Source organism: Mustela lutreola, chromosome 2, assembly GCF_030435805.1.
Source record: "Mustela lutreola isolate mMusLut2 chromosome 2, mMusLut2.pri, whole genome shotgun sequence".
In the NCBI taxonomy this organism is placed as follows: Eukaryota; Metazoa; Chordata; class Mammalia; order Carnivora; family Mustelidae; genus Mustela; species Mustela lutreola.
Genome location: NC_081291.1, coordinates 144812049 through 144836651, shown reverse-complemented (window position 1 = coordinate 144836651; position 24603 = coordinate 144812049). Strand labels below are relative to the sequence as shown.

At 36.0% G+C, this 24603-nt stretch overlaps 1 long non-coding RNA gene and 1 other non-coding gene across 5 annotated transcripts in view; one reads left to right on the top strand and one right to left on the bottom strand.

The window, feature by feature from the left end:
• The window catches only part of LOC131824966 (uncharacterized), a 192667-nt gene that overhangs the window by 125043 nt on the left and 43021 nt on the right, over window positions 1–24603 (top strand). The gene's annotated exons all lie outside the window — the stretch shown is intronic.
• LOC131826227 (U6 spliceosomal RNA) lies at window positions 23974–24083 on the bottom strand. The gene has a single exon (XR_009351481.1). It is a non-coding gene; the product is annotated as a U6 spliceosomal RNA (small nuclear RNA).

The following is a 24603-nucleotide window of genomic DNA, read 5'->3' as shown; positions in this document are numbered from 1 at the left end:
TTCTCTGTCATTGTTAGGGATGCCATTGTATTAAATGCTCTCCTTAAGTGAATATTGGCTGTAGGCCTCTGCCTCTCCCACTACTATGTCCATTTGTATTGGGAAAACTAGACCTTCTGAATTATTTTTCCACTAAATATATTCTGATGCTCTATAGAATTATCTCCCTTCCATCACCTGTGTTTATGATGCCAAGTAATAAAACAAAGTAAATATATTATCTACATATACCATTTATGTGTTCCTAAGTTCCAGGTTTACCTAAAGTTTTCAATAGTGAGTAAAATTAATAGCTTTAATTTTAAAACTAATAATTATAAATTTAGTAAATTTATTGCCTGTTCTGAATTGACCACTATTTACTGAGTTCTGCTAGGATGATACTCTGTGGTACCTACAAATATAAGGGTATGAAAAAAATTCTTGCCTGGCAAAGTTAGCACTTAGGACTAGAAAAGCCTGTGATTATAAAGTTAAACTTCAATTTTTTTTTTTTAACTTTTGGAATTTGCCAAGCTATTTCTAGAAGGGATGGTATAAATTTGTCAAATCTCAGAAACAAATAATGCCAGAAAGAGCAAAATAGAATTGATCAGGGAGGCATTATCTAGGACATAGGATAAAAATGGCTTTGAATTCTTAAGGAAAAAAACTCAAGGGCACTTACTTTTTAGAGACTTTGACTATTCTGAAGTTACTCTATCCATGACAAAGGTAATGATTTTGAAAAGTAAATGCAACACCTCAGAATAGCTCTCCTTTAAAAAAAAATCTAAATGTAATTTTCCTATTCAGGAAGTAGAGATGGATTTTGCACTTTAAAAAATGAAATCAGAGTTCTAAAGAGAAAGAACAAAGTAGAGACAAAAGCGTATAAAATAGTTCAGTAACTATGATGAAAGTTACTAGGATGATCTCAGGTCATAATTAAAAATAAATCTATACCTGAAACAGACTCTAAGGTTTTAACAACAAACTAGCCATAAGTAGAAATTATTTTTCTTGCAAGTTTCATATTGGTTATCATTTTTCTACTTTATAAAATCTTTATGTGCATTTTTCTGGTGATAATTGGAAGATTACTCCTATTGTACTCCCAATTATCCAACTAAAAAAATTTCTTAAATGTCTAGTATCATGGCCATTATATTTATATAATGCTACCTACCATTCCACTTATTTATGCTTTTAAAAAGATTAAAATATTTAAATTAATGTTGTTTTCTATGAAAATTTTCATGTAAGAAAACAATATTCATACTTATTTTTTTCAAATGTTAGAATTGTCCCCAGATTAATGGTGAGATTACAAAGAATGAGCTAGATTTCTAATGCCACAGTTGTGTTGTCTTACGGAGGCTGGCAAATGAACAAGCATCTATTTCAAGATGATTTAAAATTCAAAACCAAATGTGCAATTTGAAAAGCAGCCATGATTATTTCAGTGAATATTACTGTTTACTATATACCAGGCTCTAGGAATGTCAACACAAAGCAGGATATCACCAGTGGGGGGGAGTTTTTGCTCATTAATGTGTTTCTCAAATGTCAGATAATGAATTATCTCAAAACTCGAATCACAGAGGTCTCTGTGGGGCAGATGAATCACTGTTTCATTATGAAAGTTATTTAAATCCTTAAAATAACAAAATATGTTATTTTCTCCTTCATCAGTAATAGGTTCTACTGGTTATTTACAAGACCATTTTATTTAAAAGTAAAACACAGATATAGAAACTCTTCAAAAACAGATGGATAGTTTATTGATGTATTTAAGGCAAGCACTGTGTAATCTGTAGCAAGTCAAGGAATGGAACTTTGTCAGCTTCCCCAGAAGTTCCCTCATGTATGCAGTCCCTCAAAAGTGATTGCAACTTTACTAGTCAAATGTCCTGAGTCTTTTACTACATACTATGTAAGTGGGAGTTTGGGGGAAATAAAATGAAAAAACTATAAATTAAAAAAGACTTTGAAAACATTTATCCCAACTCCTAAAATGACCACTTCCTTCTTTTCTTTGTAGTTTTCTTACCCAAGTGTGAATTCCTAAAAGGTATAGTTTAGTCTTGCCTCTTTAAAATTTTACTTGAAATGTCTTTAAAGTCTCTTTTAACTTGCAGGTTTTTCATTTTGTGTCTTTCCAACTCCCACTTACATCGTAGGTAGTAAAAAAACCTCAGGATATTTGACAGTAAAGTTTTCTGCTATCAGGATTTGGCTGATATCCTTTTCATGGTCAACATCATCCTATACCTCTGTCCTTGTAAAATGGTAACTGGTACCTGGAGTTCAATCCATTGACTGAGCTCAGATTGAATCCCTTTGGCAAGACTCTAGGTCCTGGTGTGTTCCTTCATCAAAAGGCATGTAATGTCAACTTTTGTCTTTTTTTGGAGTTAGAAGGTGCTCAGTGCTCCATGATCAAGTGGGCTCCTGAGTCCTTTTGTCATGACCTTACAAGTTTTTGAAAACTTCTTCACTCTATGGTTGGACAAGCTTTCCAGGCTCATCATTCACATTTTAATGTGAAATTTGTCTCCCTGTGATTTTTGCAGGGGTCGTTGCTCAAATAGCTTTTCTCCTTTCAGTGTTCTCTCATCTCTTATTTTTGCGTAGTTTTCCAAAGGATGGACTCTTACTTTTTGAGATGTCCTGGTTCTCTTCCCCTTCCCCACTTTACCTAGACCTTCTATTTTCTTCATCTCTGTTTCATATACCCTGCTTGATTTTGATACTACTTCCAGCAGTTTCTCCTCAATGTAGACTCTTTCCTAAAAAAGAGCCATGACAAGTTGGTTTCAAGAGTACCCAGGCTCTGGGAGCTAAACCTCTCAATCCTTTTAGTTCCCCTCATGGAATCCTTTTATTCATCCAATATTGAATTGAGGAAAACCTCTCCTGGTTTTAACTCTTATTTCCAAATCAGCTTGATATGCTTTCCAGTGATAAGCTGTTAGCTCTTTTGGGGTTTTCTTATTCTTAGATCCATCAGATTCCCTGCCTTTTTCTTCTGCTTTTTCTTGTTCAAGTGTTAATGCCATCAAGTCTTGTGGTTATAGTTTGTCTTATTCTGCTTAATATTTTGAGCTTCATGAGGGAAGTGTGTCAGCTAATGTTTTTCATGGCTTATTTAGTATGGTTCTCTAGTCTGTTTTTATTCATGCTTGTTGCTGTCCCATCTTTCCAGAATCTTCTTATGCTAGATTTTGGTATAGATAATTTGTAGTAGGTCCCAAATTTTAATAAACATATATGGAAAAAAATAGATTGAGAGTGTTCTTTTCATTACTTATCAGTAGTAATTTTTTTAAAAGGGGTTACTCTTCTCAGAAAACCTCTATGAAGCTAAGACAGTAATACAGGGAAAATAGTTACAGAAAATAAAATAATACATTAAAGTAGCCATGGTAAATAATATACCTATATTCAGAAAATAGACTCCATGATATTTTTGCCATGTAAATATCATAAGAATATGATGATTTTATTATCTCATAAGGACCTACTTCTGAATGTTTATTCCTTTTGAAATAAATACCTCTTTCTAATGTCATTGTGGAACACTTTTAAGAGAAAGGTAGGAAAACTATTTCAAGGTTGTCCTTTTTAAAAATAAGATCCCCATAAAGACATAAAGCTCTGGGAGACTGAAATTGCCTTGCTGGATGAGTGGGTTGAATAGCTTGGAAGGCAATATCATCTCTTTCAGGTCATCAGAACATCATTTAGTAATCACTGATAATACTGCTAAAGATAGTATCCCTGTGGTTCTTAAGAGTTAATGCAGCTTCCAGGGAAGGGAGAGGCAGAATGCAATAAGCATTGGGGTTAGAAACATAAGATCTTGCACCAGTCCTGATGTTTCCATTTATGATATATGAGATCATGGGAAAGTCATTTAATTTCTTTAAGCCTTGAGTTTTTCACCTGTAAAATGTATATTATAGTAATTGGTGGCAAAGTAAAGGACCGTGAGGTAATTCGAAACAATTATAAGTGTTATCATGAAAATACCAGTTTCTAGGGAGTGGCCGATACACATAACAGCTGCATCTTTTTCCTCAGTTTTCAGTCTTCAGCAAGTAGCACAGCACCCATTCAGTTGCCCAAGCCAGAAGTTCCAATTATTCCTTGTCCTTTCTACTGGCATCTAAATAATCACCAGGGCCTACAAAGTCGACTTCTTAAATATCTTTCAAATCTGTTTGTCACTATACTTATTACTACTGTAATTCAGACCATCACTGCCTTTTGTCTGAATTATTGCTAGAGGAGCCTCTGACTCCTTCAAAAATTCATGAGTCTAAGACTCAGCTTCCTCTCTGACTGAAATGTTATCCCATGTAGACGGAGGTTAAATGAAATAAAAGAAATCAATGGATATGAAGAAGTTAAAGATACTTAATTGGTGTACTTGAGGCACTGCTAGAATATAGGAAACTCCTGTTCAGTTACTGGGTAACACCTTTAGTAGGACTCTAATCAACAACCCGCGGGCCTTCTCTCTTGCCTCAGAGTCCACCTTGGAACCTCTGTGTCTCCTGAGGAAGGCTTAGAGTGCCATGATAATAACACTATCACCCCTTCCCCACGTAGCCTTCAGTAAATTTCTGACTAGAGTTGGTATCTACATATCCCAGCTCCCTTGCCCTCCGGGAAAACTTTCAGGGACAAAATTAAAAATTTAAGAGACAAGACGTCCTTGTACCTAAAAGATTTTTAAAAACTTAAAAAAATGATTGAACTCAAAATCTGCCATCCGATGGCTGTGTTTAAGTGACAGCTTCTTGGCTGGCTTTTTTTACTTTTAATAAGCCTTATGATGTCAGTGGTTGTCATCTTCAACATCACTCATCTCTTCTGCCTGCAGGCCACTTGTGTTTTGGATGTCAAGGCAAGGCAGCTACCTGGCAGTTTTGGATGGCTTTCATTCTGTTGTCAATGAGGAGGAATTGCCGTCTTTGAAATGACTCATTACCTTCTACAGTCTTCCTACTGACACAACCTTGAATTTGATAAGCATTTTGAGTCAGATATATTCAAAGTATTGTTTAACAATAGGTCATATTTTTTAGTTATTTTTGCTTTTGTTTTCCAGAAAGACACCAGGAGTCACATTTTCCCAGCCAGCTGGTACTCTGGGTGTTAGTTCTTAAGGACACATTAGTAAATCTTACAGCTCTGTGGAACCCTGTTCTTGAAGCAAATGCCCATCTTGCAAGACTCCAAAAAGAAATATCACCCCAGGGTTGAAAAATCCTTCTGTGAGAAAGTTAATGTCCTCTTTCTGCCTGGCTTCCTAAATTAGGATTATATTTTAATGTCTACCTTATATAGTTCTATCCCTCTGCTCAGTTGGAAATAAATATCCAGTGGAGAGAAAAATATTAAATTATACCGTACCACTCAATTGTACAATGGGAATATTTGAAAAGTTTCTAATAGACAACTTATATTCTAGTTACTATGTTAGGTAAAACCTTTCTTCAGAATTGTACAACTGTCAATTAATTATTTATAAATCAATAGGAAAATATCTAAAACAGAAAGATAAAAATACGCTTGATATTTAGAAGTAGAATCATCACAGAGAGTTGAAAATACCTGCTTATGTGGGATAAGAAATAGGGAGAGATAATCCCCCTCCCCCTGACCACAGGCCTTATGAAACTATTAGACTCCAAGTTATATGTGTCTTACTTTATAGAAATTAAAAAAGAGGGCTATAAAGAGATTTATAAGTCCAGAAGAAAACATTTTTAAAAGTATACATTTGTTTTTAAATTAAATTAAAATTATATAAGGATAAAGCTCTATTTAATTTGAAGAGAATTGGTTGAGAAGTGATAACTTAATAATTGCCATCTCTTATGGCAATTAAGCAAAGTAGAAAAATATATCATTTGTTCTCTTTATTGTTTCAGTTTAATTACTTAGAAATTGTTTTTATTATTTAGGTATTGTTGATATACAGTATTGTATTAGTTTCAGATGCACTGTATAGTGATTGGACCATTCTATACATTATATGATGCTCACAACAAGCGTAGTTACCATCTATCACCATAGTGTTGTTATAATTGACTATATCACCTTTGCTTTAATTTTTATCTTCATCACTTATTTATTTTATAATGGAAATTTGTACCTCTTAATTTCTTCACCTGTTTTGCCCATGGTCTCACATTCTCTCTTTTGGCAACCATCAGTTTGCTCTCTGTATTTATGAGTCTCTTTTGTTTTTTGTTTGTTTGTTTTATTTTGTTTTTTATATTTTTGGTATTTATCTTCCTATGACTGACCTATTTCACGTAGTATAATACTCTCTAGGTCCATCAGTGTTGTTACAAATGGCAAGGGCTCATTCCTTTTTTTTTTTTTTTTAAGATTTTTTATTTATTTGACAGACAGAGATCACAAGTAGGCAGAGAGGCAGAGAGAGGGAGAGGGGGAAGCAGGCTCTCCACTGAGCAGAGAGTGCGAGGCAGGGCTTGATCCCAGAACCCTGGGATCATGACCTGAGCCGAAGGCAGAGGCTTTAACCCACTGAGCCACCCAGGCGCCCCCTGGGCTCATTCCTTTTTATGGCTGAGTAATATTCTAGGGTATATATTCAAAGGAGGTGAAAGTGAAAGACTCCTCCCCTAGAAGATAGATAGGATAACTAACCGCTTGTTTGCTTTTCTGTGAACCGCTGGCTTTTAGGTGTAAATTAGGTCATTAATTGCTCTTTTGCCCTTCTGTAACCGCTTGGCTTATAGAAATAATAGAGACGCCATGATGGCATTCCTACCTTCCCCCTTCTTGTTCCCCCTCCCTGCCTCTCTCCTCCCGCGCGCAGGCCCTCAGAACCAATCAGCTTGTTCCCCCTTCCCGCCTTTCTCTTCGCGCACGCGGGTCCCCAAAGCCAATCAGCAAACTCCACTAAGGCCTTTTTCAAAAGTTCAAATCGTCCACCAATCAGTTGCACCCCACCCAAAACTTGTTTGTACCTTCCTATAAAAGACCCCGCTTCACTCCGGTCGGGGTGCTCGGTTAGCTGGAGCTGCCGAACACCCGCCGGTACCTGCGCAACAATAAACCTCTTGCTGATTGCATCCAGTGGCAGTGTTGGATTCTTGGGTAAGGGGATCCGCGGGTCTTTCAAAAGCACTTCAAATAGATATCTGCATCCCCCACATTCATAGCAACATTACTTATAGTAACAAAGACATGGAAACAACCTAAGTGTTCACTGATGGCTGAATGAATAAAGAAGTTGTGATACGCACGCATGCATGCACATACACGTGCGCGCGCATGCACACACACACACACACACGAATGTTATTAAGCCATAAAAAATGAGGCAATCCTACCATTTGTGACAACATGGATGGACCTTGAAGGCATTGAGCTAAATGAAATAAATCTGACAGAGAAAGACAAATAGTGTATGATTAAAATACAACAACAACAAAACAGGGGCGCCTGGGTGGCTCAGTGGGTTAAAACCTCTGCCTTCAGCTCAGGTCATGATCCCAGGGTCCTGGGATTGAGCCCCGCATTGCATTGGGCTCTCTACTCAGCGGCGAGCCTACTTCCCCCTCTCTCTCTGCCTGCCTCTCTGCCTACTTGTGATCTCTGCTGTCAAATAAATTAAAAAAAAAATCTTTTAAAAAAGTAAATAAAACAACAATAAACTAGGAAAAGAGATCACACTTGTGGTTAGGTGGAAATAGGGTGAGGGAAAATTGTGGTCAAAAGGTGCAAATTTCCTGGTATAAGATAAATAAGTACTAGGGATGTAGTATACAACATGATAACTGAAGTTAATGGTGCTGTATAATCTAGGAAAGTTGTTAAGACAATAAATCCTCTGAGTTCTCATCACAAGGAGAACAATTATTTTCTTTTCTTGTCTCTTTTCTTTTTATTGTATCTGTATGAGAAGATAGATATTAGCTGAACCTATTGTGTAATCATTTCATAATATATGTAAATCAAACCATTATGCTGTAATATTTTAAACTTATAGAGTAATATATGTCAAATATTTCTTAACAAAACTAGGGAAAAAATAAAGTGGATTATCTGGCATGACTGCCTGTAAACCTAAGATTTTAGATTCAGTAAATCTAAAAAAGAAAAAATACTGTGGATAATTAGAAAAATAAAAGAATAATAAAAATTGTTTCTGCCTTCTCCCTGGATTCTGTGGGCCCTTGTAGGACTAGAAGTCCTTATTGGACCCATCAATAGCAGATGAAATAGTGATTTGTGTCTGTAGTTCTCATAGTAGAGGTATTTAACCTCCTTAGTTAAATTTATTTCTAAGTCTTGTTTTTGATGCTGTTGTAAATGGGATCAATTTATTTCTCTTTTGGAAAATGCATTATTAGTATAAAGAAATACTACAGATTTTTTTTGTATGCTTAATATGTATCTTGCAAACCGAATACATCAATTAGAACAGTTTTTGGATGAGTCTTTAGGATTTTTTTATATATAAAACCTTACCATCTATAAAGAGACAATTTTACTTCTTCCTTTCCAATTCTGATGTCAGGTTTTTTTGTTTGTTTGTTTGTTTTTTTGTTTTTCTTGCCTGATTGCACTAGTTAAGAATTCTATTCCTTTGTTGAATATGAATGGTGAAAATACGCACTCTTGTCTTACTCCTAATCTCCTAATCTTAGAGGAAAGGCTTGCAGTCTTTCATCATTGAATGTAATGTTAACTATGGGCTTATTATATATAGCCTTTATTATGTTGAGATATGTTTTTTCTATGCCTAATTTGTTAAGAGTTTTTGTTAGGGACAATGTTTTTTCTACATCTATTGAGATGATCATGATTCTTTTCTTTCATTCTATTAATTTCTTTCATTCACATTAATTGATTTGCATACATTGAGACATCTTTGCCTCCCAGGGATAAATCCCACTTGCTTATGTCGAATGATCCTTTTAATGTGATACTAAATTTAGTCTGATAGCATTTTATTTTGTTTATTTATTTATTTTTAATAGTATTTTATTGAGAATTTTTGCATCCGTATTAATCAGGGATAATTGGCCTGTAGCTTTCTTTTCTAGTAATATCCTTTTATGGTTTTGGTATCTGGAAAATGGTGGCTTTGTAAAATGAGTTTGGAGGTATTTTCTCCTTTTCAATTTTTTGGAAGAGTTTGAGAAGAATTGGTGTTAGTTTTTCTCTAAATATTTGGTAAAATTCACCAATGAAGCTCTCTTGTCCTGGGTTTTTCTTTACCAGGAAATTTTTGTTTACTGACAGTCTCCTTAATAGTAATTGGTCTATTCATATTTTCTATTTTTTTTATTTAGTCTTGCTAAGTTGTATGTTTCTAAGAATATTTCCATTCCATCTAGATTGAGCAGTTTGTTGTATATAGTTGGTTATATTAGCTTCTTAATGATCTCTTAAATTTCTGTGGTATCTGTTGTAATATCTCCTTTGTTCATTTATAAATTTTCTTGATTTGGGTCCTTTGTCCCCCTTGGTTGGTGTAGTTCAAGGTTTGTCAATTTTGTTTGTCTTTTCAAAGAATCACCTCTTAGTTTGGTTCGTCCTCTCTATTGTTTCTCTGTTTTCTAATTTATTTTTGCTCTAACCTTTATTTCCTTTTTTCTGCTAACTTAAGGTTCAGTTTGTTCTTTTTCTAGTTTCTTAAGGCCTAGATTTAGGTTGTCTATTTGGAATCTTTCTGTCTTCTTGATGTAGCTGTTTATGGTTATGAAGTTTCCTATTGGAACTGATTTTGCTGCATCCCACAAGTTCTGGTGTGATGTGTTTCTATTTCTACAAGTCTTTTAAAAACTCTGTTCTTTAAAATTTTCCCTTTAAGTTTTTCTTTGATCCATTGGGTGTTCAGGAAAGTGTTGCCTAATTTTTACTTGTTCAGGAATTTTCCAATTTTCCTCTTGTTACTGATTTCTAGTTTCATGCCATTGTCGTCAGGGGAGATACTTGGTATGATGTCAGTCTTCTTGAATTCGCTAAGACTTGTTTTGTGGCATAACATACTATCTTTTCTAGAAAATGGTCCATGTGCACTTGAGAAGAATGTGTATTCTGCTGTTGTTGGGTAGAATGTTCTGTATATGTCTGTCAAGTCCATTTGGTCTATAGTGTTGTCCATATCCTCTATGTCCTTATTGATGCTGTGTCTCAATGATCCATTCATTGTTGAGAGCTGGGCATTAAAGTTCTCAACTATTGTATTACTATTTATTTTTTTTTAAGCTTTATTAGTTTTTTCTTTAAATATTTAGGTGCTCCAGATTTGGGTACATAAATATTTACAATTTTTTGATCTTTTTAAGGTACTGACCCTTTTTCATTATATAATTACCCTTTTTGTCTCCTTTTACCATGTTTTGTTCAAGTCTGTTTTATCTGATATAAATAGAACTACTCCTGCTTGTTGTTGTTACTTTGTTATCCTTTGCTTGAAATGTCCTTTTTCATCCCTTCACTCTCGTCCTATCTATGTGTCTTTGAAGCCAAAGTGAGTCTCCAGTAGGCTGCATATTTTTGTGTTTTGTTTTTTATCCTTTCAGCCATTCTGTGCCTTTTAATTGGAAAATTAATCTATTTACATTTAAAATGATTATTGATAGGTAAAGACTTATTATGGTCATTGTGCTTATTTTCTGGTCTATAGATCTGTTGTTCCTTGTTTCTTACCCTGCTTTTTTTTGTGTATGCTTTGATGTCTTTTGGTGTTAGTGTGCTTTGACTTCTTTATTGTATTCTTCTGTGTAGTTACTACAGGACTTTCTCTTGTGGTTACATGAGGATAACATAAAATGTCTGAAACTTATAACACCCTATTCTAAACGGATAACAGCTTAACTTCAGTAGAATTTGTAAATTGGACATTTTTACTTCTTCCCCTCACATTTTATTACAATTTAAATGTTTTTTACATTGTGTAACTAGTAACAGATTATTGGTAGTTATGGTTATTTTTTATTACTTTTTTTTTAACTTTCAAACTAGAATTGTAAGTGAATTAAGTACCACTATTCCCATATTGCTGTCTACCTATAAGTATATATTTACCATTACTGTAAAGATTTATACCACTCTTTTATGTTTCTATGATGTTAATTAGCATTCTTTTGCTTCTACTCAAAGAAGTCCCTTTAGCATTTTATGTAAGACAGGCCTGGTGGTAGTGAACTACCTCATCTTTTATTTGTTCAGGAAAGACTTTATCCCTCCTTAATTTCCAAAGGACAGCTTCACTGGGAATAGTGTTCTCAGTTGACTGTTATTTTCTTTTAATGTTTTGAATATATTGTCCCATTCTCTCCTGACTTTAAAAGTTTCTCCTGTTGAGAAATGCACTGATAGTCTTATGGAGGTTCCCTTAAGGTGTTTGTAACTTACTTTTTTCTCTGCTGCTCATATAATTGTCTTTGACTTTTGGGTCAATTTTATTTAATTATAATGTCTCTCAGTATAGTGGTATTCAGATTCAACCTATTTGGATTCCTTTGGGCTTTGTGGATCTGGATCTGCAGGTTTGGGACATTTGCAGCCATTATTTCTTTCTTTATTTTTGGGGGGATTTTATTTATTAATTTGACAGAGAGAGAGACACAGTGAGAGAGGGAACACAAGCAGAGGGAGGGGGAGAGGGAGAAGCAGACTTCCTGTCGAGCAGAGAGCCTGATGCAGGACTCGATCCCAGGACCCTAACTTGAAATGTCCTTTTTCATCCCTTGGGATCATGACTTGGGATCATGACTTGGGCCAAAGGCAGATGCTTAATGACTGAGCTACCCAGGCACCCCTGCCATTATTGCTTTAAATATACTTTCTATCTCTTTCTCTTTATCTTTTTCTGGAATCCCCATAAAGTACATATTGTTTCTTTTCATTGTGTTCTATAATTCCCATATGCTTTCTTCAATATTTTTCATTTCTTATTCTTTTTTTACAACTTTGAGTAATTTCCAATATTTTATCCTCCAGCATTCCTTCTTCAGTTGAGTCTACTTTTGAACTTTCTATTGAGTTCTTCAGTTCAGTTTATTGTATCTTTTAATGCAAGAATTCCTGTTGTTGTTGTTTTTTCATGGTTGCTATTTCCTTGTTGAGCTTCTTATTTTGTTTTTTCATTGTTTCCTGAATTTCATTTGTCTGGGTTTTTTTGTTTGTTTGTTTGTTTGTTTGTTTTGTAGTTTGGTAAACTTCCTTAAGAAGATTATTCTGAAATCTTTGTTCATAGTTCATAGATTATTTCCTTTATTAGAGCTTTATTAGTTTCCTTTGGTGGTACCATATTTACCTGATTTTTTTGTTATCTTCCTTTTCATATGTTGTTATCTGTGCTTTGAGTAATCAGGCTCTTCTTTCAGACTTCATAGTTTTTCTTTGGCAAAGGCAGTTATTTGCTAGTCAGCTTATTTTGGGTTTCTGGGTGTGGTCTGCCGGTGATATCCTTGGGAAGGTGGGGCTTGCTCTTATACTCTATTTTTGGGTGAAGCAACTGTTTGAGCTCTGAAGATGGGGATAAGAGTGTATGCCACTGGCTTATAACAGTTTGAAAGGACTGTTGGTTTTGTTCTCTACCCAAGTTGAACTGTAGGATGGACTCCATGATTACCTGGATTCTCTGGTAAGATTTACTAGATGGTCAGGACTAGGTACTATATTCAGTAGTAGATGAGGCTAGAAATTAGCTTTCTTCCTCTGACAGGGCAGCAAGACAGGGCCCAGGGCTGGTATAGCCTCTAGTTTGGGGACCCGAACTAGGCCAGTGTACACTGAATTCCCTGGTCATGTAAGGTGACTAGTTTTGCTCTGCAGGTGGGGGAAGCCGTGACCCATGCTTTCTGTTCAAATGCCACTGTACATGTGACTGCTGAATGGGCTTTGTAGCTTCATGTGTTCTCTGGTTAGGTTCCCTAGAAGACAGGATAAGGCCATCTTCAGGGATGACTAGGGCTATAAATTAGATTCCCTGCTTAAGGAAAGGAGCTCTAAAGCCATTAAAGCTCCTTGTTTATTATCTTAGCTCAAGCTGACCCACACCCCAAATTCTCTGACTAAACAGGACCACTGGCTTTGTTCCACAAACTATTGGCTCTGCCTGCCTTTTGGTTTGAGTGCCACTGGATTACAGCTCCCAGGAGTTGTCTCCAGCCCTTGTGGTCAGGTGGGGTTGGAAGACAGTATCCATAGTGGGTGGGGCTATGTCTCAGCTCCCTTGCTTGCATGGGATGAAATGAGGTCACTTCAGGCTACTGTGTTTTTCTAACAGGAGGTCTGGTTGGGAGGGGCCAAGAGCTACCCTCAGCCTTGGCTAAGTGTTAACCCTCCTGTATGTGCACAACACAGGAATGTTCTGTGCCTGGTGATGGCTTTCTACTCTAAGAATGATCAGCTCCGCCCACCTGCCTCTTGGCTTAAGTACTGTGGTGCTACACAGTTTCCATGGGTTGTTGCCAGTCCTTTTGGTCATATAGGACCAGAAAACACTCTTCAGAGTGGGTGGGGCTATGATTTCTGGCATGGATGAGTAATACATGTGTGTCAGGAAAGGCACATATCATTTCTTCTAGATAGTCTTGGTACTTGGCTCTTCCTTTGCTGGAGTCTGCTTCAGAGGTGCTCTTAACAGGGGAAAAATTCCTTAATTCTATTAGTTACTGGCCAGGTGTCCCATGTTGTTGGGAAAAAATGACAAAGAAGCAAAGATGAAAATGCCTGTGTATAGGATGTTCAATATAGAATTTATATCCCATAGTGATTCAGGATGTGGATTAATTGCACTGTATACAAAAACAGTGAAAGGGTAGAAATATTTTGTCCTGATTTTGTGTATCAGCTGGCTATCTCTCTTTGAGGGATGAGTAGTAGAGAAGTGGTTGCAAAAGTGGAGGGCTTAAAATAGCCCCCTGTAAAACCAGGATGCAAATGTGGCGTAAGGCTAAAGGCCAGGTAATTGGACAGCCTATTGAGCCAGGGTCCTCTCAACAAACAAAAGGGTTGTGACTGGGGTGCCTGGGTGGCTCAGTGGGTTAAGCCGCTGCCTTCAGCTTGGGTCATGATCCCAGGGATCCCTGGGATCGAGCCCCGCATCGGGCTCTCTGCTCTGCAGGGAGCCTGCTTCCTCCTCTCTCTCTGCCTGCCTCTCTGCCTGCTTGTGATCTCTGTCTGTCAAATAAATAAATAAAATCTTTAAAAAAAAAAAAAGGGTTGTGACTGGTGTTAATGGAACTAAATGATAGCTTTGTAAATGGTTCAGGTGAGTTTGAATTGTAGATAAAACTTTTAGGTTTAACTGGAAAAAAAAAAAAGAAGAACTGATAGAACTGGTGACTGGCACTGAAATTTGATGTCAGGGAAATTTATCAAATCTCCATCCACACATATTATATATTAATAATAATGAGAGAAGTTATTGATTCATTGCTATGTGCTAACCACTGTCAAAATATCTTAAGTGTACTATCTCATTATATATAAGCAGGTAAATATAGTATTATCCCACTCTTACAAATGAGCAAAATGAGGCACAAGTATGTCATCACATCCTTATTCCTTAAGTAGAGAAGTTGAATACAAAACATTCTGTGGTGGAGGACCATCTGACTAGGTGGGTTAGGGGAGTTTTAGCTCTGGTATTTCTATTTCACATACCAAGGGGGAAATAAATAAATAAATAAACACTCATTTCCTTTTCCATTAGTAAGCACAGACTATTATACTTTTTGTTCATGTGTATTTCCATTCACTTTTCTGCCATTTCTCCCTTAAAATAATAAACAAATGAATAAAAATTCGGCCTCATTTTTAAGCAGCTCTTCCAGCTGTTTGTGCCAGTGTGCTCTCTCTCATTAATAAAGTGAGATGGACTAGTTAAAACATTAATGTTAAGGGGTGAGTACTAGGGACTATTCTCCCCAGTAAGATACTGAGATATATAAAAGGTCTGCTTCAGGAGCAATGATAATGGCATTTTTGGAGGAATCAAGACCACTGAAAATTGTGAGAATGATTAATGGTTACTTCATCCTCAGTTTACATGGCAGAGTTTGAACTCTATTATTCCTGGCCTTTTTAATATGGGCTATATTTAACTAGACCATTTCCATTTTTAGAATGACACTTTTTTGATACTTACATTTATTCTGTCACAAATGCACACTGCCCACTATGTGCTGTTATTATACTAGATTCTGGGAATAAAGATTGAATAAGTTGATAAACTCCTTACATTCTTAGGTGAATGTGAGTCTGAAGGAGACAAATATAAAACACGACTTTACAAGTGTTTGTTTAATTAAAATGATAAACTGTCAAGGGAAAAATGCAGGTTTATGAGATATCAAGGATGCTAATTCTAATATGAAGGTTGGGGAAGGGAAGTGAATACAATCAAATCAAGTCTTATGGGCTTTCAGTGGATTCTATTTTAAGTGCAATGAAAAGTCACCAAATAGAGAGACTGAAAGAGAAACACCTCCAACATGAAACCACTGGAATAGTGAAATGATCACATTGTAGGGTCTTGTTTTATGTGGTAGTCTCTGAAAGAAAATGGACAGTTGAGTTATAATGTTAAGTATGTGTCAGAATGGCTTGGTCATTGATAACGTAATGCAATCTTGAAGTTAGAAAGAATAGGAAATTTGGATTAAAGGACAAATTTTTATTTTTTTTTTTTTGATTTCACATGACCTAGGAGTATTCATATGAACCCTTTATAGATAATCCAGACCTAGTATTTTGTAGAATGTGGAATTGTAGAATTGGGATTCATTCACAGGACTTCTGTGTATAGTGTAGCTGGCTGAGTCCAAGGAAGGTGCAGATCTTTCAGATTTGTACAAAAGTGGCTTATAATAACAATATGTGCATCTGCAGAGCTGTGGGTACCCAGAAAGTCTGCTTTCTTTGCATTCACACTGGCACTCTATGAGGTAATAGCAGATCTGATCCATAAAATCAATTTAAACTGGAAATTGGATGAACTCTTAAGAAATGTGTGTAGAGTAAAAGAACTAGATCAATATAAGTGAATGGGAGGAAGATAAGGAACAGGATAATATGATGGAAACATACTGTGAAAATAAAGAAGAGATTAAAGCAAACACAAGACAAAAAGATATGAATGAGAAAGTCAGTGCAGCAAAAATGTTCAGCAAGGTTAGGTTGAAAAACAATGATTGGATTATTAATGAGTTAGGGAAAATAGGGGAAAGTTGGGTATATAACCCAGATTTATTTAATTTATATGTCTATTCATTTACTCATTCATTTAAAACATTTATCCGAATCCCTTCAGTGTTCTGGGCATGTAGTACTATGGGAAGTTTATATGGTGCGTATATGCCTGATGAAGACACTCAAAGGGCTTAGCCTAGAGAAAAAGATGGCCCAGAGGAAGTTTCTTTTATGAAGATTCAGTCAACAAAAGAAATATCAAGTTTCCTTTAAAATAGAAGTAAGATAGTCATTGAATGGGAAGACATTAAGAATAATAAAATCATTAGGAAGAAAAAATATAGGAATAAGAACTTTAGAGATTTGAGAAGGAAAAGAAGATAGCTATAGGATTTAAAAAAATGTTGAAGTGGCAGTGTATAAATATTATGTCATCGACCCTGGATTTATTAATCAGTTTTTATGCCTTACAGATATATTTTTGACTAGCTTAAAATGCTTTTTATAAACTTCTAATGTGAATTTCAGCATGGGTTAGCTACTATATTAAGAGTAGATTAAGTTAAAATTTACTACATTAAGGTTTTGTTGGTAGACCAAAGACAGAGGACATAGAAACTGAGGCATTTAATTAAAGTCTTTAAGAGTCTACTTCGGGGCACCTGGGTGGCTCAGTGAGTTGGGGCCTCTGCCTTCGGCTCAGGTCATGATCTCAGGGTCCTGGGATCGAGCCCTGCATCAGGCGCTCTGCTCAGCAGGGAGTCTGCTTCCCTTCCTCTCTCTCTGCCTGCCTCTCTGCCTACTTGTGATCTCTCTCTGTCAAATAAATAAATAAAATCGTTAAAAAAAAAAAAGAGTCTGTTTTGAGTACCATCTGTCACATTCTCTTCAATAAGTTTTATCATGGATGAAGAGTCAATCAATTTATGAAGATATTACTAGTAAATAAATTCTGAACAGTCAATCTTATGTGTAACTATACTTGGTTTATATTTTTCATAGTTAAATTAATTGATTTACTTTTTAAATAATTTCATGTGGTGAATCTGAGATAGTGGAGACATTAGTGTTTCCATTAACAATAAACATTTAGAAAATGAAACTTTAAAATTATATGCTTTATAATAGTATTAAAAACATTTTAGGGATGCCAGGGTGGTGCAGTCAGTTAAGCATCGGACTCTTGGTTTTGGCTCAAGTCATAATCTCAGGGTTATGAGATTGAGCCCCATGTCAGGCTCTCCACTTAGCACAGTCTGCTTGAGATTTTCTCTCCCTCTCTCTCTGCCCCCTCAACTCATGCTCACTGTGTCTCTCTCTCTTTCTAAAATAAATAAACAAATCTTTGAAAAAAATTTTATATTCATTAGTAACTTAATAATAATGCACACAACTTCTGCACAGTAAGTGAAAAATATTTCTGAGGGAAATTTCAAAAAACCTAAACAGATGGAGGATTATGCCATCTTTATGGATGAAATCAACTAATATTTTTAAGATGTAAATTTCTCAAACTGACATAGAAATTCAATGCAATCCCACTTAAAACAGCAACAGATCTGTATTTATTTATTTATTTGTAAATATAAATAAAGTGATTCTATAATTTATTTTCAAGTAAAAGAACCCATAATAAACAAAATAATCTTGAAACAAAACAATAAACAAAACTGTCTTGAAAAAGAGCAAGGTTGGAGGTCACATTACTTGATTTCAAGACTTACTGTATAATTATAGTAATTAAGGCTATGATATTAGAATAAGAATAGAAAGATACATCAATGAAACAGAACAGAGCTCAGAAATAGATCCACCATTTATGGTCAATAGGTTTTTAATGAAGGCACTAAGAATTTCAATGGAGAAAGGAAAGTTTTTCAACAAATAGTGCTGTAACAACCAGATAAATATATGAAAAATAATTAATCTTGATCTCTACCTCATATCATTCACAAAGTTTCTTTTGATATAGGTTATAGAATTAAACATAAAAGCTAAAAATCTAAATATTCTGGAAGAAAATGGGCAAATTGAACTTAAAAATTTAAAAACTCTGCTATTTAAAAGACTCCATTAAGAAAATAAAAGGTAAGCCATCAGACTGGGTGTTAATAACTTGCAACACATGTATCATGCAAAGAACTTGTAGTCAGTAAATATAAAGACTTCTACCTTTTTTTTTTTTTTTTAATTTTTTATTTTTTATAAACATATATTTTTATCCCCAGGGGTACAGGTCTGTGAATAACCAGGTTTACACACTTCACAGCACTCAACAAATCACATACCCTCCCCAATGTCCATAATCCCACCCCCTTCTCCCAATGGACTTCTACCTTTTTAAAAAAAAGTTATCTGAAAGGAGAAGGGGACTTCAATATATTTATTTCAGAGCCTGAAGTACTCAAACAGTAGAAATAAATACTTCTTCAAAGAAAGTAACAGGAAATACTAACATTCTACTGTATTTACATCATACTGTGTGTTTTTCAAGATACTTTCAAACTGATAAAAATGTGGGCCTGTGCCTTGGTGACAATATTCAAGAGAATTGTGCTTCCCAACAGTATTTCTCATTTAAGATATATTTTTTAAAATTTGCTAGTCACTATGTTCTACCAGAGCAAAGGTCTAACTACTTCATAGTGTCAAGGTTAGAAGGGGTAATAAAAGTCACCTACTGTCTAGACTGCTGACTTGCTATAAAATGTGGTTACATTATAACCACTGTCCTTTTGGCCAAAAAGATCAAGAGTCAACACCAGCATTAGTGAAAGGTTAAATATCGGAGAGGGGGTGGGGGATTGGGGAAGAGTGCTGGAAACAGAAGCAGCTTATCTCAAGAAAACACAGGAATCCTGTGGTGGGTGAATACAAAGAGAAAAAAGGGAAGGGATGTTTTTCATGCAGACAGCCTCAAGTAGCCTTGTTGAAGGTGAAAGTGTAGAAACAGAGTTTCAGCACCAGCAGGTAAATTTGCTTTTTCTTTTTCCTGTTCATTTCTGATTAGTCTCTGAAACTCTGCCTCAGCCTCTCAGAATAGCCAGAATACTTAAACTCTGGGTGGGTGGAAGCAGTAGTCATCCAAGAGGGATCTTACAGTAAGAAAGTGTGTGACAGCTCCCATTCTGGCCAGGCTGTCGCACTGATGGTTTTTTGTTTTGTTTTATAGTTGCTTTGTCATTAGTCATATAGGTGCTTAAGAATTAGAGTGTTTCAGAACATTATAGCTAGAAGGAACTTTCTACATTCTGTGCATTCTGTACATTAGAGGGCATTTTGTGAAAAAAAGAAAAAAAAAGGTTTGTTATCAAGTAAGTTAGCTACTATCACAGTAAGCAGGTATATGACCTTTTCCCAGCTTTCAATATGCTTGATATGCACTGTAAATTTCCAAGGAGAAGAGAAAGTATGCAAGGATTCTTAAAATTACTTAATCATAAATTTTATTTATTTATTTATTTATTTATTTATTTATTTATGTCTACAGATTATCTCATAGGACCAGTGCACCATAGAACACATATTAGGAATGCTGAACTCCTAGAACTCACTTAATATAGTCAATATCAAGTCATTTGACTTTGTATGAAATAATGTGAAAATTTTAGCTTTAACAAACCAGAACATGCCTTGGGGATGGGAAATAATACTCCCAAGAACATTGGTGTCAGTAGGAACTTAAACAACTAATAAAGATGGTTACATTGTTCTGTATGACAAAACAAAAGGGATCTGTTTTTCTCTTGAGGGGTAAAGAGACTCTGGGGAGAAAGGAAGCAGCGAGGTGATGTGTAGAAGAAAACCAGATGAGGTGAAAATCTTCAGAAACTTCCTAGAAGTCAGTACTAAGGAGAGGCTGCCTATTATGTAGTTTGAAATTATTCCTCCTGCATTTAAATTTCTTCTGTAAAGTCTTCCACAAATGGGGTGGTTAAACAAGTGTTTTTGAATGAAAATCAATGAAAGATTTGGATTTCATATCTGGATCAAAGCAGTGAAGAATGGCAACAGCGTATATGGAAACAGAAGTTAGGCATGGAGAAGACTATAAGAATGTAAGAACTCAGGAATTTGCAGACCTCTCTGGGGACATGAAGCTGGGACAAATCTTGTCTGGAACTCAAAGAGTAGAAGAGTCTTAGTTGGCATCTCAATATATATGTACATGCATTACCATCATCATCAGATTTTAGTGGACTGGATGGGGCCCCAGCTGACATCTGAGGTTATTACATACATACATTAGTATCATCCAGGCCAGAGGTAATGGTGATGAGCAGTAAGATGCATTGCTTTCAGGAAAAATAAAATAATAAATTAAGAGAAATAACCTATGACAGAGACTGACAAGTCACCAAAACCATTTCTTTGGGCATCTGGATGGCTCAGTGGGTTAAGAATCTGTCTTTGAAACTCTTCGACCTCAGACCTCAGCCGCAGCAACTTCTTCCTAGGAACATCGCCAAAGGCAAGGGAAGCAAGGGCAAAAATGAACTATTGGGACTTCATCAAGATCAAAAGCTTTTGCACAGCAAAGGAAACATGAACAAAACCAAAAGACAACTGACAGAATGGGAAAGGATATTTGCAAATGACATATCAGATAAAGGACTAGTGTCCAAAATCTATGAAGAGCTTTGCAAACTCAACACCCAAAGAACAAATAATCCAATCAAGAAATGGGCAGAGGACATGAACAGACATTTCTGCAAAGAAGACATCCAGATGGCCAACAGACACATGAAAAAGTGCTCCACATCACTCGGCATCAGGGAAACACAATCAAAACCACAATGAGATACCACATCACACCAATCAGAATGGCTAAAATTAACAAGTGAGGAAATGACAGATGCTGGTGAGGATGTGGAGAAAGGGGAACCCTCCTACACTGTTGGTGGGAATGCAGGCTGGTGCAGCCACTCTGGAAAACAGCATGGAGGTTCCTCAAAAGTTGAAAATAGAGCTACCTTATGACCCAGAAATTGCACTACTGGGTATTTACCCTAAAGATACAAATGCAGTGATCTGAAGGGGCACGTGCACCTGAATGTTTCTAGCAGCAATGTCTACAATAGCCAAACTATGGAAAGAACCTAGATGTCCATCAACAGATGAATGGATAAAGAAGAGGTGGTATATATACACAACAGAATACTATGCAGCCATGCAAAGAAATGAAATCTTGCCATTTGCGATGACATGGATGGAGCTAGAGGGTATTATGCTTAGCGAAATAAGTCAGGCGGAGAAAGACAACTATCATATGATCTCCCTGATATGAGGAAGTGGAGATGCAATGTGGGGGTTTTGGGGAGTAGGAAAAGAATAAATGAAACAAGATGGGCTCAGGAGGGAGACAAACCATAAGAGTCTCTTAATTTCACAAAACTCCCCCAGGGTTGCTGGGGGAGGGGGTCGGGAGAGGGTGGTGGGGTTAAGGACATTGGGGAGGGTATGTGCTGTGGTGAGTGCTGTGAAGTGTGTAAACCTGGTGTGTAAACCTGGTGATTCACAGACCTGTACTCCTGGACCAATAATATATTATATGTTTATAAAAAAATTTTAAATAAAAGAGTACATGCTTTGGAAGCACAGGTACCCGAGGGGAGGGAGAAAGAGAGAGAGAGAGAACATGCTACAGTTGCAGGACAGTATACTCCAAAGGCAAATGCAAATGACATTGGCTCTTTTTCTATTATTTGGATTAGCTGATGTTTTAGATTAATTACTATTTTGGGTGAACTCTGCCTCTACCACCTTCCTGTAATATTGATCTCATTGAGTATATAAGTGCTTCTTTTAACTTAAAAAAAAAAAAAAAGAGTCTGCCTTTGGCTCAGGTCATGATCTCAGAGTCCTAGGATCCAGTCCCACATTGGGGCTCCCTGCTCTGTGCGGAGTCTGATTCTCCCTCTGCTCATTCTCTCCATTCTCTCAACCCCTCTCTCTCTCTCTCAAATAAATTAAACCAACCAAACAAACAAAAAAACAAAAAACATTTCTTCTTCCTGGGCCTCAACTTAACTACCTTTCCTATCCTGCCTTGGCAGTTAGTGTGAGCCTATGACTGAGTTCTTGTCAGTGACACATAAATAGAAATGATACATGCCATTTCCAGACCTTGCCCTTAGAAACCATTCTCATGAAATTCTTCATGATCTTTCTCCTTTGACTGATTTGATATAACCAAGCATTGTAGCATTGAATACTGCATGCAGAGGCTAGAAAAATCACTCAGAAGAAAAGGCTAAATTCACTCTTCTTTATTACTGTGTGAAATGGATTTGGGCCCCAGAGTATTTTTCCATTGTCACCAAGCACTGAGGCTTTGCAAGTACATGATGGAGAGAGACTGAGGGAGAGAAGAGCTTTGCTTCCTGGTTCCAGTGTATGCTCACTCACAGGCTCCTGTGTCACTTGCAGCTTCTTCATCTTCTGCCTCCTACGGTGCCTGGCGGTCAGCAGCTTCCCCCAGTGATATTGTAGCAGAATGCCTCTGGGGAGATGTATCCCTGTGAATAGCTTTCTCTGACAACCCAGACATCAGATTTTTAGGAGGTTTTGCTGACACAGTACCACAGTGACTTCTCTGTCATTCAGTGAGACATGGCCATGCCCTCTCCACCAAGGTCAAGATCTCAGTCTTTTAAAATGTTTATTCTAAAGAATTTTAGAACTATATATTTTAAAATCTTTGCGGGAACAAGGGAAATTTTTAAAAATCATTTTTATTAACATATAATGTATTATTTGCCCCAGGGGTACAGGTTTGTGAATCATCAGGCTTACACATTTCACAACACTCATCATAGCACATACCCTCCCCAATGTCCATAACCCAACCACCCTCTCCCTACCCACCCTCCCTGCAGCAACCCTCAGTCTGTTTTGCAAGATTAAGAGTCTCTTATGGTTTATCTCCCTCCCAATCAGATCTTGTTTCATTTTTTTCTTTCCTTACCCCCCAAGTCCCTCGCCCTGCCTCTCAAATAAGGCAAATTTTTATTTATAGCATATCTCGATCTTGATGATACACTGTCCTTTTATTTTTTTCCTCTTGAGTATAGTTGATATACACTGTCCTTTTTTTTTTTTTTTTTCCTCTTGAGTATAGTTGATACACAGTGCTGCACTAGTTTCTGGTGTACAACATAGTGATTCAACATCTTTATGCTTTGTGGTATGTTTACCACAAGTGTAAGTCACCATCTGTCACCATATGATACTATTACAATGCCATTGACTACATTCCTTATTCTATATGCTCCACTCTGTTGGCCCATTCATTCTGCAGTTGGAAGCCTGCATCTCCCCACTCCCCCTCACCCATACTGCTCATACCTCTGCCCCTCTTCCCTCTAGTAATCGTCAGTTGTTCTCTGAACTTATAGGTCTCATTCTGCTTTTTGTTTGTATATTTGTTTTTTAGATTCCACATTTAAGTAAAATAATATGGTATTTGTCTTTCAGCTATTTGACTTACTTCACTTAGCAGCATACCCTTTAGGTCCATCCATGTTGTCACGAAGGGCAAGATATTATCCTTTTTGGGGTTGAGTAATATTCCAGTAAATATGTGTGTCTGTGTATACATACATATATGTATATATTCATATATTTATGTGTATGTATGTATATACATATAAATATATGTACATACAGATATGTATACATGTATATTTATGTATATGCACACATGTGTCTATAAAATATACATGTATGTATACATCTTCTGTATATATTCATCTATTGATGGACATTTTAGGTTGCTTCCATGTCTTAAGAAATATGGACTGCTTTAGGAATTTGCATGATATCATTGTACAACAGCCATGCTAATCTTCTCTATATTGTTCCCATTTTAGTATATGTGACATGAGCATTTAGTATACTGACATGAGCACTAACCTATATGATTTTGAAGAATTCCATTTTTCCTTTTTTTTATTTAAGGGAAAAGGAATTATTACATTTATTCAGAGTCAGAGTGCTCATTGTCATTAATATTTCATTTAGTAGCCATTCATCTTTCTGAATGACTACAGAAATGCCTTTACTTAATTCCATCAGAATTTGAGTCTAAGTTAAGAATTACATTTTGTGGGGTACATTTGATATTCAGATAAATATATTTCATAAGCATTCCATTTTAGATTTAGTCAGAAATTAAAGTTTGTAAATTCTTTGGACATAAATGGAGAGTTCAGAGATAGATGCTTTATTTTACTTCCCCACTCTTACAGAAATGTAATTCTATATTTTTGCCTTCAGAGGAGTAATTCACACTTTATTTCCACTATATATCAAATAACAATGCTTCTGCAGTAACTGATTATAGTAAAAAATATATCTATTTGAATTTTTTAACTGTAGTGTGAGTGACTAGTATCATTTTTCTGTATTACAAAAGTT